This window comes from Sphaerodactylus townsendi, linkage group LG01, assembly GCF_021028975.2.
Source record: "Sphaerodactylus townsendi isolate TG3544 linkage group LG01, MPM_Stown_v2.3, whole genome shotgun sequence".
NCBI classification, from domain to species: Eukaryota; Metazoa; Chordata; class Lepidosauria; order Squamata; family Sphaerodactylidae; genus Sphaerodactylus; species Sphaerodactylus townsendi.
Genome location: NC_059425.1, coordinates 57,568,965 through 57,584,711, shown reverse-complemented (window position 1 = coordinate 57,584,711; position 15,747 = coordinate 57,568,965). Strand labels below are relative to the sequence as shown.

Genomic DNA, 15,747 nt, shown 5'->3' with positions numbered 1-15,747 from the left:
AGGAGAGAAGGGGGGGGGGATATCCCAAATACTTCTTGTCTTCTATTAAAGAGCTTCGGGCATCTGTCCTGGAACCTGTGCATCCAACATCTTTATAAATTATTTGGATGAAAGACTAGAGATGCTCACTAAATTTGCAGATACGTAATTGGAAGGGGTAGCAAATACAGTAGAAAAAGTCAAGCTACAGGATGGTCTTGGCAGGTGGAAAATTGGGCTAAAACTAATACAATGAATTTCAACTGAGATAAAGGTAAGGTTCTGTGTTTAGGTAGGAAAAAATCAAATGCATTATTAAATGATGGGGAACACTTGTCTTGTACACAGTGGTGTAGCTACCATGGGGAAGGGGAGTGCGCGTTGCACCGGGTGCAAGCCTGGGGAGCGGCAGCAAAAATGTATTTTTGATATTTTGTGTTTTCACTTTGTCGGCCAGCAGGGGGCACAGTTTTTAGGATAGCGGAACCAACATTTCAGGATATCATTCGGCGACACTCCTGATGATACCAGCCAAGTTTGGTTCATAACTTTGGACCCCCAAAGAAGGTGCTCTATCCCCCATTGTTTCCAATGGGAGCTAATTGTAGATGGGGCTACCTTTTGAGGGTCCATAACTTTGGACCCCCTGAACCAAACTTCACTAAACTTAGGTGGTATCATCAGGATAGTTTCCTGCTGTTACCAGCCAGGTTTGGTGAAGTTTGGTTTTGGGGGTCCAAAGTTATGGACCCCCGAAAGGGGTGTCCCCATCTCCCATTGTTTCCAAAGGGAGCTAATAGTAGATGAAGTCCATAACTTCACCAAACCTGGGAGGTATCATCAGGAGAGTCTCCTAAAGACACCCTGAAATTTAATGCTGCTAGCCTAAAAACTGTGCCCTCAACACAAAAAAATACAAAAAACACAAATGAACATGGGGCGGGGGGGGGGGAGCAAAACTCTGATTTTGCATTGGGCTCCATTTCCCCTAGCTACGCCTCTGCTTGTACAGCAAAAAGGAGTCTTCATAAACCATACACTGAACACAAGGTAGCAGTGCAATGTGGTAACTAAAATGGCAAATGTGACTTTGAGCTGCATCAACATAAACATAGCTCTCAGACCATGTAAAGTGATGGTACTGCTTCATTCTTCTCTGGATAGACCTCACTATGAGTACTATGTTCAGTTTTGGACTATTTTAAGAAGGATGTTTAAGAAGGATGTTGACAGAGGAGGCCAATGAAGATCGTGAGTGGTCTGGACAAGTCCTATGAGGAAGGATTGAAGGAGTTAGGTATGTTTAGCCTAGAGAGGACACAACTGAGAGGTGGTATGATAGCCATCTTCCAGTATGTGTAGGGCTGTCTTATAGAGGATGGTGCAGAGTTGATTTCTGTTGCTCTAGTCAGACCAGAACCAACTCGAGTCAGTGAGTGACATCTGGATACCATCAATGGTGGAGAGCACAATATCCTTCAAGACTTCAGCCTTCCCAATCAGCACTACTTTTGTCTTGTCAGGATTCATTTTGAATTTATATCAGGTGTTGTACTTTGGCACAACCATATAGTGCAGGGATTGCAAATTCCAGAAACCTGGGGCCCCCATTTTTATCTAAAAATTTTCCTGGACTTTATCTCTTACCTGATGCTTGCCATACATTTAACACCTCCCTTTAAGGTGTGCCACAAGCCATGCATAGACCATGGAGGTCTTTTATCTTCTAATGTACGAAAAAAATATAGTGAGAACCACATCTGCTGTCTTTTTTTGAGGCACACCTCCAGGTGAGTCCTGACACAGGCCTTCCACCCTGGCTCAAACTGGACCTTTGTAAGCTTCAGGAGCCTCGGGATGCGTGGGAGTAGCAAAAACCTCTGGCTGGCAGGTTCTCTGTACCATAGAACCTCTCTAGCCCACCTTCTCAGTTTGGGTCTTTATTTAAAAGGAAGTTGCTCTACCCCATTCACCAATGGCTTATTCCTCCCCAAATCCTTCTTTCTCCAAAGGGAAAACTTCCATCCGCCTCACCCAATCTCTTACCATGCCCTATTTGACTGTCTGCCCTCATTCTAAGGATTCCTGGCTTCAATGTTCTTCTAGGGAACGTATTCCCCTGATGCCCAATGAGGCTTCTCATAAGGTGCTTCTGTCTTCTTGATCAGTTTTGGCTGCTAGCTACTGGAAGTCTTCTGGCATTTATCTGTCAGTCTTGGAGGGAAGTGCTTTTCCCTTTCCACACTTGGCCATTGCTGCTGGGGAAGACAGTCCCACAGGGTGGGAGGCCACTGAGGCAGAGGTGGGATTCAGGGGGTTCTGAAGGTGCTGTAGAACCTGTTCTTAAAATTCAAAATATCACTTTTTTAATACTTAAAATAAAAAAGTGATATTAAAATATATTTTAATACTTTTTAACAGTCATTATTTGAATCCCACTACCATTGGAACCTGTTGTTAAAATGTTTGAATGCCACCACTGCTTTACCTGCCAGTGAGCCTGGTGCGACCTACCAGATCGATGAAGACGGTGTGGAACCATCTGGAAGTAAGTGCAGCAATGTCACCTGATTTGCAGTCTGGTGGAAGTGCTGCCCTTCCTGGAGATGTCAGGGAGGCCCATGCTGGGGGTATCCCTTAACACCTTTAAAAGCAAATTTATGGAAAAACTGCTTGTATTGACTGTGCATGGTTAGGTACAACAAGGTTTGGTCTCAACAAGTAACAGACTTTTTACACTTACAAGATCTACTCAATTCTACCTCATGATGGACACCAGAGACAGCAAGGCACTTCCATATTGCTTAATAATTTCTAGATAAGGAGCTCTGGATGCAGCACATGGTTCTCCCTTTCCCATTTAATTTTAACAACCTGAGAAGTAAGTTAGGTCAGAAGTGGCTGGTCCAGGTTTACTCAGTGAGATTCATGGCTCCAAAGGGTTTTGAACCCTCTTACACTGCATCCAGCCGTTGTACAATTGCACAATGTACCCAGAAGATAATTTTTGTGCTGAATTATCCAGCAAGGGCCTATTGTTTTCCTAGGATGCCTGATCCTGGGAAGTCCTCAGATTATCAGACAAGTGCTTTGAGAGCCAGCTTGAAGGTATGCAAACTCCTCTTTTGAGTCAGTGAAGAACTGTTGGAAATCTATCAGTAATACCCCCCCGTCGGACTCGGACACTGGCTAAGTAGCAGGCCAGAATACTAGAAAGACGAGACCCAAGTCCTGGGAGGCCTATCTTCAAGGCCAGGGCGTCAACAGGCAGGTCAGTGGCAGAGCACGAAGAAGCAGCGGTCTCCCTCTCAGGCTCCACCTTTCGCTGAAGTTTCGCGCCAAACCCGCGGGAAAACTGCATTCCTTCGGCAGCGGCTGCCTCTCCAACCTCACTTCCCTCCAAGGACGGGAGGCTCCTCCCGCCGGGCGCCGAAGCACACCCACTGCCGAGAACCGTCCTCGGCTTCGGCCTCCGGTTCTTCTCCTCGCCTGGAGGCTCTTCGTCGCCCCGGGCCTAGTCCTCCACTTGAATGGGGGAGCTGCCACGCGCGTCCGAAATGCCTCTTTTAAAGGCACGAGAACTTTAGTTAGAAGGGGTTGGAGGAGTTTGCGGCTGGTTCACCTTTACAGACTCTTCCATGCCCCGCCCCCGCTTTGGCAGCTGCTCTGCTTGGAAGGGGGAAAAATTGCACTGCAAAGGCATCCCTGTGGGCTTCCTTCTCGAGCTCCTTTTAGGTGGGTTCATCCTTCCCAGTCTAAAAATTCTTCTTCTAAGCGAAAGGGGGGGCGGGAGAGGTGCAAAAGAAAGAAAGTCCCAAGTCAGTCCCCGACGTCTCCAGCCCTGCAGTTGCAGCGACCGCTCCGCATTCCTGGCATTCCTGGGCTGTGACTCCGAGGTCGGCGGTGGCTTCTCCAAGCAGCTCCGCATTACAGGAGAGAAAGACGCAACGCAGGCACACGCCCGCTCCAATCGCCCCTCAGCAACAGCCGCCGCCGCCGCCGCCTCCTGTACCACCTCCGGCCTTCCTCACTTGGGGCTCCGGCTACAATCCCCTCCCTTGCTTTCTTTCCCCACCCTCCTAGCTCATCCCCCCGCCCCGGTGGATTTCCTGCCTCCTCGCCAAACTTCGCCAAACTTTCCCCAGCACTGCTGGGACGCCAGTGTTTCCCAGGCAGAGAAGGAGGAGGAGGAGGAGTCACCCTTCAATATCCTTTTCTCCCTCTCCCCCCAACATTAGCCATTATTCCATTCTTCCTTTGCCACCGCCACCTCCACTGTGCAGCGATCTCTCGGGTTAAACTTTTTTTCCCTTTGGCTTTGGATTTTTTGGGGGGTTTAAACGGGAAGCTTCGTCGGAATTTTGCACAAAAGCCTGAATTGCCCCTTTTCCGAGGGGGAAAAAGCTGGGGGATTCCAGTGACTTTTGCGTCTTTCGGGGAGCGGGTGACCCAAAGACACATGAAACAGGTAAGCCGTAGCGGGGATTTGAAGTTTCTGAAGGTGAATTCCGGGCAGGCTTGCTGTGTTAGCAGTTGATCGATCAGGGCATCATTTAACGACTGAAAAATACCAGCTTGTCATATAACGCTCCTGTGATGTTTATTTTGCATTAAGAAAAACTCTTCTGTTTTTGATGTGGAATCTATTCACATGCAGTTGTTGAGGCAAGATGGTGCTTCTATTTTTATGAAACTTTGATTTTGGTTTAGATTTGTTAACATGCAAACATTGCGATGAAAGTGAAGGCCCTTTTGAACCAAGTAGACCCCCCCCCCCATTTAAAACTTTTGTTCTTGTTTCATTAAATGCCTGTAAACAGGATAGCTTTTCTCTTCTCTATCTAGCTTCTGAACCCCACAACATGACTCTTTGCTCAGCTTCCAGCCACCCTCCCACACTGTTGGGTGGATTTACCTTCCTGCTCTTTGTTAGCTACCAGTCAAGTCTGTACTGGTCATTTGTCTTTGGCAAACAGTGTGACAAGAAGTTAGGAATGCAGTGGGATCCGCTCCTGTTCCTTACAGGACAGAAACCCATTAATCTCAAAAGTTTTCCCAAAGCTATCTTTGAAGGTATGAGTCATTAGATATACAGTATGTACTAAATAGATGTATGTGTGTGTCTAAGGACTGTAAATGGGATGAGGTTTGCTACTTTTGAACTCTGTGGGTAATGGTAGCGAAGGGCCTTTTGATTACAAGTTTGTCTCTTTGCATTCTTGAGCAATGTACATAATGAAAGGTGCAGATAATGAAAGGAAGAAGAATCATATTTGAGAAGTGTTTCTTAACTCTTTGTTTGTGCGTGTGTCTGATAATGGGTGTCTGATAATGGGTGAACAGTTGAAGGAGTTTATGCAGAATCAAGAATTGTTAACAAACAAATGTATCTTCATGCATTGGATCTTGCAAGTTCTGTTAGTGTTTGTGTGTGTGAGGGGCCTTATAAAAGGTTGAGAACATGAGTGGTGGTGTACTAGATTAGGCCAAAGATCCACCTAGACCAGTGCGCTGTTTCCAGTAGTGTACACCCAGATTCAAGGAGGGCATTGGACATTGTCCTTATCCCCATTTGCCCCTATAGCCTCCTATTATAGGTTTCACATATATGCTTCTGGACTGTTGCTACAAGTCTGTAGCTAGCTTATAATGTCATTTTTACCACCTGTAATTCCCATTGGGTCTCTGAGGTAGTTCATTGCTAATTCCACTTAATGTTACTGGGTGATACCGCCAGGCACAACCCACTGGATTTTGGCTACATGTGGGTAAGACAAAAGCAAGGAAAATAATGTATATATGAGGCCTTATTTCATTATTATTTGGCTGGTTCACACAATCTCATGCTCCACTTCATTTCTCTACACTTTATTATACACTCACTAACTTGCAGCTGCAAGTTTGAACTGCCTCCATGGAAAAGCAGTGAGTGTCTGTATATGAAAGTTTACCCTCTCGGTGGCCTATTGTATAATCTGGAGTATATTTTAATGAATTTATATAGGTTTTTATTCTCTTTAGAGCAGGGTTCGCCAACAGGGTCTCTATGGCACCATGGTGCCTGTTGTCATCTTTTCTAGTCCCCATCAAGTATTTTTAGGAAGGGGGTGGGACCAAATAGGGCCTTTGCCCAGCATGACTTTTAATGGAGAGCCAACATGGTGTAGCAGTTAATAATGGCAGACTTTAATTTAGAGAACTGGGTTTGATTCCCTGCTCCTCCACATCAGCGGCAGGCTCTAATCTGGTAAACATTGTTAGTTTCTGCACTCCTCCACATGAAGGATGTTGGGTGACTTTAGGTCAATCATAGTTTTCTCAGAACTCTCTCAGCCCCATCTATCTCACAAGGGGTCAGTTGCAGTGGTGGGGGAGGAGGCGGAGAAAAGAGAAGGCAATTGTAAGCTGCTTAAAAACTCCTTACAGTAGAGGAAAAGTGGGGTATAAAAATCAACTCTTCTTTTTCCAATTGACTATTGAAGATTTGGTTGGCTGTGTAGATTCTTTTAAATGTTGCTTTGGTGGCAGCAGCTACCACAGCACAAAGCTCTGCACTGTGTTACTGAATTTAAACTGTGGCACTTCTTTTATGGCTGGCTTCCCCTCCTGTAGAAGCCATTTTATTCCAGCCATTTTGCTGCTGTGCCCATCCTGGGAACTCTGCTTCAGATGGTCCTGCTTCAGAGGGACAATCAAGGGTCCTGCTTCAGAGGGACAATGCACCTTTGATCTGGTTGAATCTTTGTTGGTCTTATTCATACATCCAATCAATTGCTTGATGCTGTAGTCAGTTGTGGAAAACTGACTTAGCAGGTATGAGCCAGCCAGCCTAGGAAGCAACTTTTTGCTAGTAAATAGTGCTCTGTCTCAAGTGGATTGGTGGCCATCCATCCATCCATCCATCCATCCATCCATCCATCCATCCATCCATCCATCCATCCATCCATCCATCCATCCATCCATCCATCCATCCATCCATCCATCCATCCATCCATCCATCCATCCATCCATCCATCCATCCATCCATCCATCCATCCATCCATCCATCCATCCATCCATCCATCCATCCATCCATCCATCCATCCATCCATCCATCCATCCGGCTGGGGCCATGACTGAGAAGGTTTGAGGGTGCTCCTAAATCCTGGCCTACAGTTGGAGGCTGAGCTCTCCTCAGTTACATGTAGTGACTTTTATCAATCAACCCTGGGGGGTTTGCTGGCTGTAACCATTGCTCAAAAATGCAATCTGACCTTGGTGATCAATGCTCTGATGAGGTCTGAGTTAGATTACTGTAATGCATGCAATATAAAACTGTTCAGAAACTTCAGTTGGTCCAAAATCCAGCATCTGGGCTATTGTTACAGGGATTATATCACCCTGCTGAAGGAGCTGTGCTGGTTACCCATCTGTTTCCAGGCATCATCCAGAGTGCTGGTTCTTACCTGTCAGGCCCTAAATGGTTGAGGTCAGGTACCTGAAGGACCATATCCTCCCATACGATCTAGCCCACTAGTTAAGGTTTCTCAAGCCCTGCTATTTATGCCTTCACTTTTAGAGATGAGGCAAACAGTGATGGGACAAGGCGCCTTAATTCTGAAACTCCTTCCCTTCCCTTTCACTCCTTCCCTTTACTTTCTTTTAGGCACCAGGCCAAAAACACATCTTTTAACCTAGGCCCTTTCCACACGGCCAGCTTGCGGGGGTGCAGCGGCATAGTTTATGCCACTGCACCCCCATGGGACCGTTTGCATGGATGGTCCCGTTGGGCGCGCCTCCTGTGGCGCAGCCTTCACACAGGCTGCGCCGCTCCCAAACACTGCTTACCTCCTTTGTCTTTCCGTCACGTTATGGAGGCCAGGGGACACCCCGCCTCCGGCCAGAGCGACGACCCTGGAGTCAGAGGCCAGGAGGTGTGTCTCCTGACCTCCACAATGTGACAGAAGGAGACCAGAGGTAAGCAGCGTTTGGGAGGGCCTGGGAAGAAACGCTGGCTTCCACCTGGAGCCGTTCGCATGGCACTGAATGGAAGCCAGCGCTTGCAAAAAACCTTGCTCCCCGAGCGAGGTTTAAAAACACCATTTTGGCAGGAACCGAGCGCCGCTGTAGCGATTTGGCAACGGCTCCTGTGCGAAGGGTCCCTACCAAAACGGTGTTTTACCGGCCCGACGGTGTCGCTTTTGGCCTGTGCGGCCCTAGAATTTGGCCCTAGAATTTAAATTGGGGTCTATATCTTACTAGCTTTTAAAAGGTCTGCCTTTGATATGAATGGTTGCTTAATGGAGTGTTTTTAATACTGTAATGATGTTTTCATGGTAAGCTATCTCCAGCAGAAATCTGAAAAGGCAGCATGGAAATATCTTAAATAAGTAAATAGGTACCACAACAAATCTACGCTATATGTAACACACATGCTAAGTATACTCCCATGCGGCTACAAAAGATGATGTTTCCTGGGCTCTTCTGAAGCACCTTCTAAGTCAAGGAAGTTGAGGAAATCTGGGAAGAGGAAATGCTTGATTTCAATTTACAAAGAAAAGGGAGGATTTTCATCTTGGGTTTTCACAGAGGAAGTTTGCAGGCCCATAGACATAAGAAAATCTGTGTCTATGACCAAGTCAAAGATGTATGACTGAAATGCACTTGTATGGTATAACCTCAGTGCTTTACTAATCAGTCAGCTGGTAGTAAGTGACCTGAAGCCCCCTGTTTTGTTTTGTTTGTGGAGAGGGGCTGTTCCATTCAACACACCTTGGATTTTATCTTCAAGATTCAAGCTGCCAGTGGATACCAGGAAAACCATTGATTGGCATCATAACTCTCTGTGGATCACTGGCTTAAGCCATATGAAATCTGTTTGTCTGTGTTTGTGGTGGGCTTCCTCTCCTGTTGTGCACATTGTATGTCCTGAATTGTATCTGGTCACATTTGTCAGATCAGAAGTCTTGCAGCAGTGGCGTAGTGGTTAAGAGCAGGTGTACTCTAAGCTGGAAGAACTGGGTTTGATTCCCCGCTCTGCTGCTTGAGGTGTGGAGGCTTATCTGGGGAATTCAGATTAGCGTGTACACTCCAACACATGCCAGCTGGGTGACCTTGGGCTAGTCACAGTTCTTTGGAGCTCTCTCAGCTCCACCTACCTCACAGGGTGTTTGTTGTGAGGGGGGAAGGGTAAGGAGCTTGTAAGTCCCTTTGAGTCTCCTTACAGGAGAGAAAGGGGGATATAAATCTAACTCTTCTTCTTGCATGTATCAGTTGTTCCTCATAGATCTTTAGCATTCTGGGATTTAAATGGATTGTAGATCAGGCCACACTATAAGCTTCTCCATCAGGTTTTACTGTTTATACATGCTTCAAGTTCTCTGGTCAGGGTGTCTGACAGATATTAAGAACCTTTAATCACAAAATGTTTTCATTAAAATTGGAATAACTGAAAAATGGTTTTGCAAATTCTCTCTTTCAAGGACAGTCTAGTGGTGGAAGGCATGGTCACCTGGCAGTGTTTGTTTCATGAGGAAACTGTGTGCCTTGGCTGTCAAGGTTCTAAAAGGTTCTTCAGCAGTTGAACTGAATGCGTGAATGACCTTGAGGACACTCGGTATTAAGGCTTTTAAAGTTCTAAAGCTTCACAGCCACAGAATATACTTTTCATGAACTTCTCAGGAATTGTATTGCCAGCGCAGGGAGGATATTGGATTATACTTCCTACATTTAAACATTCAACGTGAATAGCTGAAATTACATATGGATTGTCTGCCTCACCCGTAGGTAGGGGAACTTCATTCGAATATTCCCAAACTGGGTCTCTTTTATTGTCATTATAGATTTTCTCCTCCAACGAAGATCCTGAAGATACCAAAACTTGTGGAGTATTCTGCTCAAAAAGTTTCACTTTTATTTTTACTACTTGCCCCTCTTAACTCACATTTGGCTTCTTGTGTTGATCTAGTCCATATCAAACAATCTTCTATTCACTAAACATCTTGAAACTTAGCACTTAAGAAGTTGATTCTGTGGCAAAGATTTGCAAAGGAACAAAGGGATTAAAGTCTTTTTCTTAGCTTTATTTTATATGTTTATTTTATTTTAAAAATGATTGGAAAGAAAAGGCATGCTATCCCTGCAGATACGAATTCACAGTTTTGAGAACTGCAAAACCAAGCATCTATGATAATATCTTCTAGAAAGAAAAAATTGCCCAAAATAATCTTACAGAAACATCTGGAACATCATGACATTGTGAATGGATTAAAGGAATTCATTTACTAAATGTTTTCATTTACCAAAAGTTTTAAACATTGCATGAAGATATAGCCTCATATTGCATAATTAAATTTCATTTATGAATAACTTTCATTTATGAATTTCTTTTCTATTTCATTTATGAATTTCTTTTCTATTTCATTTATGAATAACTTTTGAACTTTCAATGAATCTTAAATAGAAAACTATTAAACTATCTTTAGGTAAATTAAAATTCTAAGAATACAGTCTTGCAGAGCTGCCGTCAATAGCCATAACTCTCCCTCTTTGCAGTCTGTAGAGGGAAGGAGACTGGGTATAACCTGATCTTGTTAGATCACAGAAACTAAGCAGGGTCGGTACATGGATGGGAGACCAGCAAGGAAGGCAATGGTAAACCAGTACTTCTGCTTCTCGCATTGCTGAAGTCTCCATAAGTTGGTTGTGACTTGATATGTATGCAGTATGTCTATTTTAATGAAAAAGATGGCAGCAAATATTATGAAGGAAATAAGATCAGAAGGTTGTGCATCTTTTTTTTCCTCCTATCAGCAGCATTCCCATAACTTTGCTTACTTCTGAGTCTCTCTTGTCCTATCCCAGCTGTTGGGTTCTGTGATAGCTGGGTAGCTTTGGCTCAAGGAAGGCTGCGTGTTCTGTCTGCACCTGCATATTAGCTGGCCACAACAGTCAATCTTTCAGTGTGTGTTTGGCTTACCTTTGAGAAGATTCAGATAGCACCCCCCCCCCCTTCACTGCAAATGATATGCTGACATTGATTTCATTTCTTTGCATGTGGTTTTATTTTAGCCCTTTGTTGATTCTTAAGTTGTGTTCCTTAAATTTTTATGTTTTTTAAATGCTTGCCAAAATTCTGCATGGTTAGTTAGGTGATATGACACACATCGCCCTAGCTTCATGTTTTGGTGAAGATACTAACCTGTGTGCCTTCTTTCATATTTTAAAAAATAGCTATCTGTTTTTCTTTTGGTTGATGGAAAACCGTATAGTATAGTTGAATGGAAAATTAGAGATAGTTGGTTGAAGCATACTTCACTGTGTGTGCAATATGGCCCAGAACCCATCTCATCAAAAAGTGATATGTGATCTTTATAGCACTTTTCTGGAAATTGGACTTAGTCGTTTGCAGTAGGATTATCTTTTTAAAAACCTTTCTTCAAAACTGTGAATAACTTCCGTGGTTTCCCAGCAGTGTGTATCTGTAACAAACTGGGTCAGAAAATGGTTCCTGGGGCAAGCACTGAAATTGCACCCCCTTCCCTGCCCAACTTCCACTGCACTTTGGCAGAGGACTGGGGGGCAGAGGATTGGGGGACAATGGGGAAGAGAGAGAAAGGGGAAAGAGACAGAAAGGGGGCAAAGCGAGAGCTTTGGTGGCAGTGGGGAAAATATGTCACCCACATCCCTCCCCCTCCCCCCGCCCTGGCAGACGGTGAGGTTGCTGGTGCAGCGATTCTGGGCTGTGGATTGTGAGCAGGAGAATCTTCAGGAGCTCTCCTCATGCCCAGGCTTGCCATTTACACTGAGACCATATATATTAGCACGCCTGCTGCCTGCACATGCTTGTTCTACACTGCCTCAGTGGATGGCGAGAGCACCGGAGACAGGAACAGCTAGAAGAGGGCAATTAAGAGCTTGGATTGCAGGGCCGAGACACCCCATGCTGGCCTAATAGGGGCGTTAGAGAGGAAACAAGCAACACGGTGACAAATTGGGAAAGTAGGAGGAGAACAAATATGTGGCAAGGGGGCCTGCAAGCCAAACACTGGTCTTCGCTAAAGAAGAGTGGGAAGGGCTGGCCCAGGTTGATGGCACATGACGTGGGAAGCACTTGTGGGCAAAGGTGATAGGGGAGAGTGTCACTTGGGGCTCTTTCCATATCCCATACAGCAATGGCAGTGCCCAGGCTAGGGTACACCAAGTCGCCAATGATGAGCCTAGCCAAAGCACCTCATGATAAGGAGGGGTGGGAGAGACAAAGCAGATGGAAGCACTGAGTCAGAATGGGCAACGGTAGGCAGTAATCAAGTGTGCTTCTATTGTGGGAGAGAGTGGCAGCCTTGGGGACGGTGTACACCTTGTGAGTCCCCCAGGTGGTGCTTAGGGGAAGGCAGAAGATGCCCAAAAGGGTGCAGCCGCTCAGTCACAGCCATGAAATGGAAGCATGAGGTGCTCAGAGCTGCATTAGTTGAGGACAGTTCCTAGGAGCCGAGTGAAGAGAATGCGTGGTGCCTTTCCTACTGAAAACCCTCAAGGGAGACACAGTAGAAATGGAGGCCTCCTCCCCGCTTTTCACCCTCAAGCTTGGTCTGCCCTGCCCACTCTTACTACTGGTGTGGCACATTCGAGGTGTTGCAAAGCAATGGCGCATGCAGTCACCCAGGGCACTCCTCTGCTTGTGCTCTGGAACCTAGAGTGAGCTTCAGCCTAGTGGTGGTGATGCCACCTCCTCGCCTCACTCCTGGTGTGCCTGCCGCCTGGGCCCGCTACTGTTCACCTACATGACAGGGCAAGTGGAGGGCAGGTGGAAGGACAGGTGACATTGGGAGGGAGTCAGCAGCACGCAAGTTGGGTGCACATACGTCTCCATCCCTTGCCTAGCTGATAAGTCCTGCAGCAGCAGCCCAACTCGCTGCTGCACCCTCCACCCTCACCTTAAACCTTAGTAGATGGTGGGTGACTGACTCCTCATTCCTGGGGTGGAGAGGAGGGGGCTGGCAGCTAAACCACACCCACCACCAATGTTGCGCCCAAAGCTCTCAGGCCCCCTTCACTTACCCACCCCCAATGATGTCTATGGCAACAAAGTCAGTGCATCTGAGGAGACAAGCTTTTATTTATTTATTTATTTATTTATTTATTTATTTATTTATTTATTTATTACATTTGTATACCGCCCCATCCCCTGGGAGCTCTGACTCATGGAAGTTCATTCTGAATTACTACTGTTTATCTTTAAGGTGCCACTGAACTTACATTGTATATTGTCATGGCAGACCTAATAAATTCATTTTCTTAGTTTAAAACATTATATCGGGGTCTGGTTCCAATTGCCAATCTTAACCACCAACAGTGCATAGCCTTAGCCAGTCTGCACTTTTGTTTTGTACTTCCCGTATGTGCTGTGCAGTTAAGGATTGCAGGTGTTTTTCTGCCCAGCTTAGGATCTTTGTGGCCTCGTAATTTTGATTATTTTGACACCCCCCCCCCGATTGTTGATATACATTTTGGATGAAACATTGTCGGTTCAACAAGACGTGCTGGTGATGAAGTTCCTGATGAAAATGTAACACAAAGAAGAAGGGTTTCCAACAGGTTGATGGAAAGTTTGGATTCTGCTGTGGACCAGTTCCCTGGACAAATTTCTGCTTGAGCATGGCTCCCCATCCCAGCAGGCTGGCATCTGTGAACAGTTGAGGCCATTCACGATGAAGGTAACATTTGCCTTGTTCCAGATTGTGTCGAATTGTCCACCATCTTAGGCTGCTGCATAAGGATGAGATCACCAACAGTTTCTTGTCCCATTTTAGGACAATGTCCACCTGGTAGGGACGGAGGAATCATTGTAGGGGCCGAGCTTGGAACCTGGCCCACTGGGTCAGATCGATTACTGATATGAATAGACTCAGCAGACTTGCTAGCTGTAGAAGGGATGTGTGTCTTGCTAAGATTACTGCTGACGTTACGTGCTGAATCTTTAGTATTTTTTCTATCAGGATGAAGAGGGTGTCTCTTGTCGAATCTGTGACTGCTCCTAGATGTTTGTGCTGGGATCAATGTGCTTTTCTCTAGGTTGACGAGAAACCTGTGATGGTGAAGTACAGTGTGGACCTTGGCGACATCTTGATGTGCTTGTTGCCTGGATCTTGACTGAATGAGCAGGTCGTCTAGATACAGATGAATGTGTATCCCTTGTTCTCTCATGGGAGCCAGTAGAACCTTGGAGAAGGTTCTCAGTGCTGTGGTTAGTCCGAATGGTAGGGCATGATATTGAAAATGTTGATCTCCTATGGCAAACCTGAGGAATATTCTGTGCGACTGGTTGACAGGGATGTGAAGGTAGGCTTTCCTCAAACCTAGGGATGTGAAGAATTCCTCATGATGGAATGCCGCAGTAATGGAATGGAGGGTCTCCATGCAGAACTTCGGTAGTCGTATGAACTTGTTGACCATTTGGAGGTTCAAGACTCCAGTGTCTGTTGCGCTTGGGTACCTTTAAAAAAATGCGAACACACACTCCTACGGAGGTACTGGTTCTATTGCTTGTATTTTGAGAAGGTGAAGCTTTCAGAGTTCTGCTGGCTTTGTCTGGTTTGGATGACAGAGGAGAGATTATGATGTGCTGACTGGGGAGCCTGTTGAATTCTATGACATATCTCATTGTGATCACTTCTCTTGTCCATCTGTCCAAATGGTTTCCTTGCCAGGCCATTTGAAAGTAGCAAAGGTGACCCCCGACAGGAATGGTTGGATAGTCATTTCTTATTGCGGTCTGGACGAAATGGCTTTTCCTGTTTGTTGAATGGTTGAAAGGTGCTCTTGTTCCAAAAGGAATTTTGTGTTTGCCAGGAGGGACAGCCGCCATCCCTGGGTGTTCTGGGAAGAGTTCTGTGTGACCGGAACATGGGTCTGTTAGTGCCCTGTGGACAGTCTGGTCTGATAACCTTGGGCATCACTTTTTTTCTTGCCCTGCGTTCGATAAACACCTGGCCAAGTTCTTTGCCAAAGGGTGTCCCCCCGTAATAGTAATATCCTGATACAACATTCTTCAAATGCATGTCTGCCTGCCAAGGCTGCAACCAGGCATTGTGTCGTGCCACCATGCTTGAGGCTATTGAGCAAGCCACTAAAGTCAGGGTGTTGAAGGTGGCATCTACTATGAAGGAGTGGGCAGTGAGGACCCTCTCTACCATCTCCCTGAGGTCCTGCTTCTTTGGGGGCAACATCTCCAAGATTCTCTTCAGCCATACCATAGTGGCTCTTGCCACAGTGGATGAGGGGGTAAGCATCTTGATGGCTGCCGCCAGCCAATCATGGGATTTACGTAAGATTGCATCTGATCTTCTATCTAAGGAGTCTTTAATATTGCCCTTGCCCTCCTTAGCTACCAGCCCCCCCCCCCCCCCCGAGTGAAGTACTGCTACTGGGGAGTCCACTGGTGGAATTTGCAGCATAGTGTGAAATTGCTGTGGCATTAAATAGGTTTTCCTGATTGCAGGGGAGACCCTTGTATGCTGCAGGATTTAGCCATTCCCTCTGAATATGTTGGACAAAACACTCGGGCACAGGAAATAATTTTTCTGCATCACTTTCTTGGGGAAAGTAATCTGCCTTGCCTTTGGGGAGCCCTTTAAGGGGTTTGAAAGAAGCAGAAGAAGAGGATGAGCCCACAGGATCTTCAGCATCCTCTGGGTCATGTAACTCAAGTGCTGAAATGGTCTTGGTGATTAAGAGCTGCAGATCCTCCTGTTCAAAGAATTTTGGGGACTGTTGTGTGGGATCTGAAGG

The 15,747-nt window shown here is 45.9% G+C and overlaps 1 protein-coding gene across 3 annotated transcripts in view; it reads left to right on the top strand.

The window, feature by feature from the left end:
- Positions 1–3,382: 3,382 nt before the first annotated feature.
- Positions 3,383–15,747, top strand: part of PTPN14 (protein tyrosine phosphatase non-receptor type 14) — a 149,543-nt gene continuing 137,178 nt past the window's right edge. Inside the window, exon 1 of one of the 3 annotated variants that reach the window (XM_048492756.1) lies at positions 3,383–3,714. The gene's annotated coding sequence lies outside the window, so the exon portion shown is untranslated. Of the gene's footprint in view, positions 4,448–4,964; positions 5,053–15,747 lie in introns of those variants that run through there. The other 2 variants (XM_048492664.1, XM_048492912.1) reach the window with 2 other exon arrangements.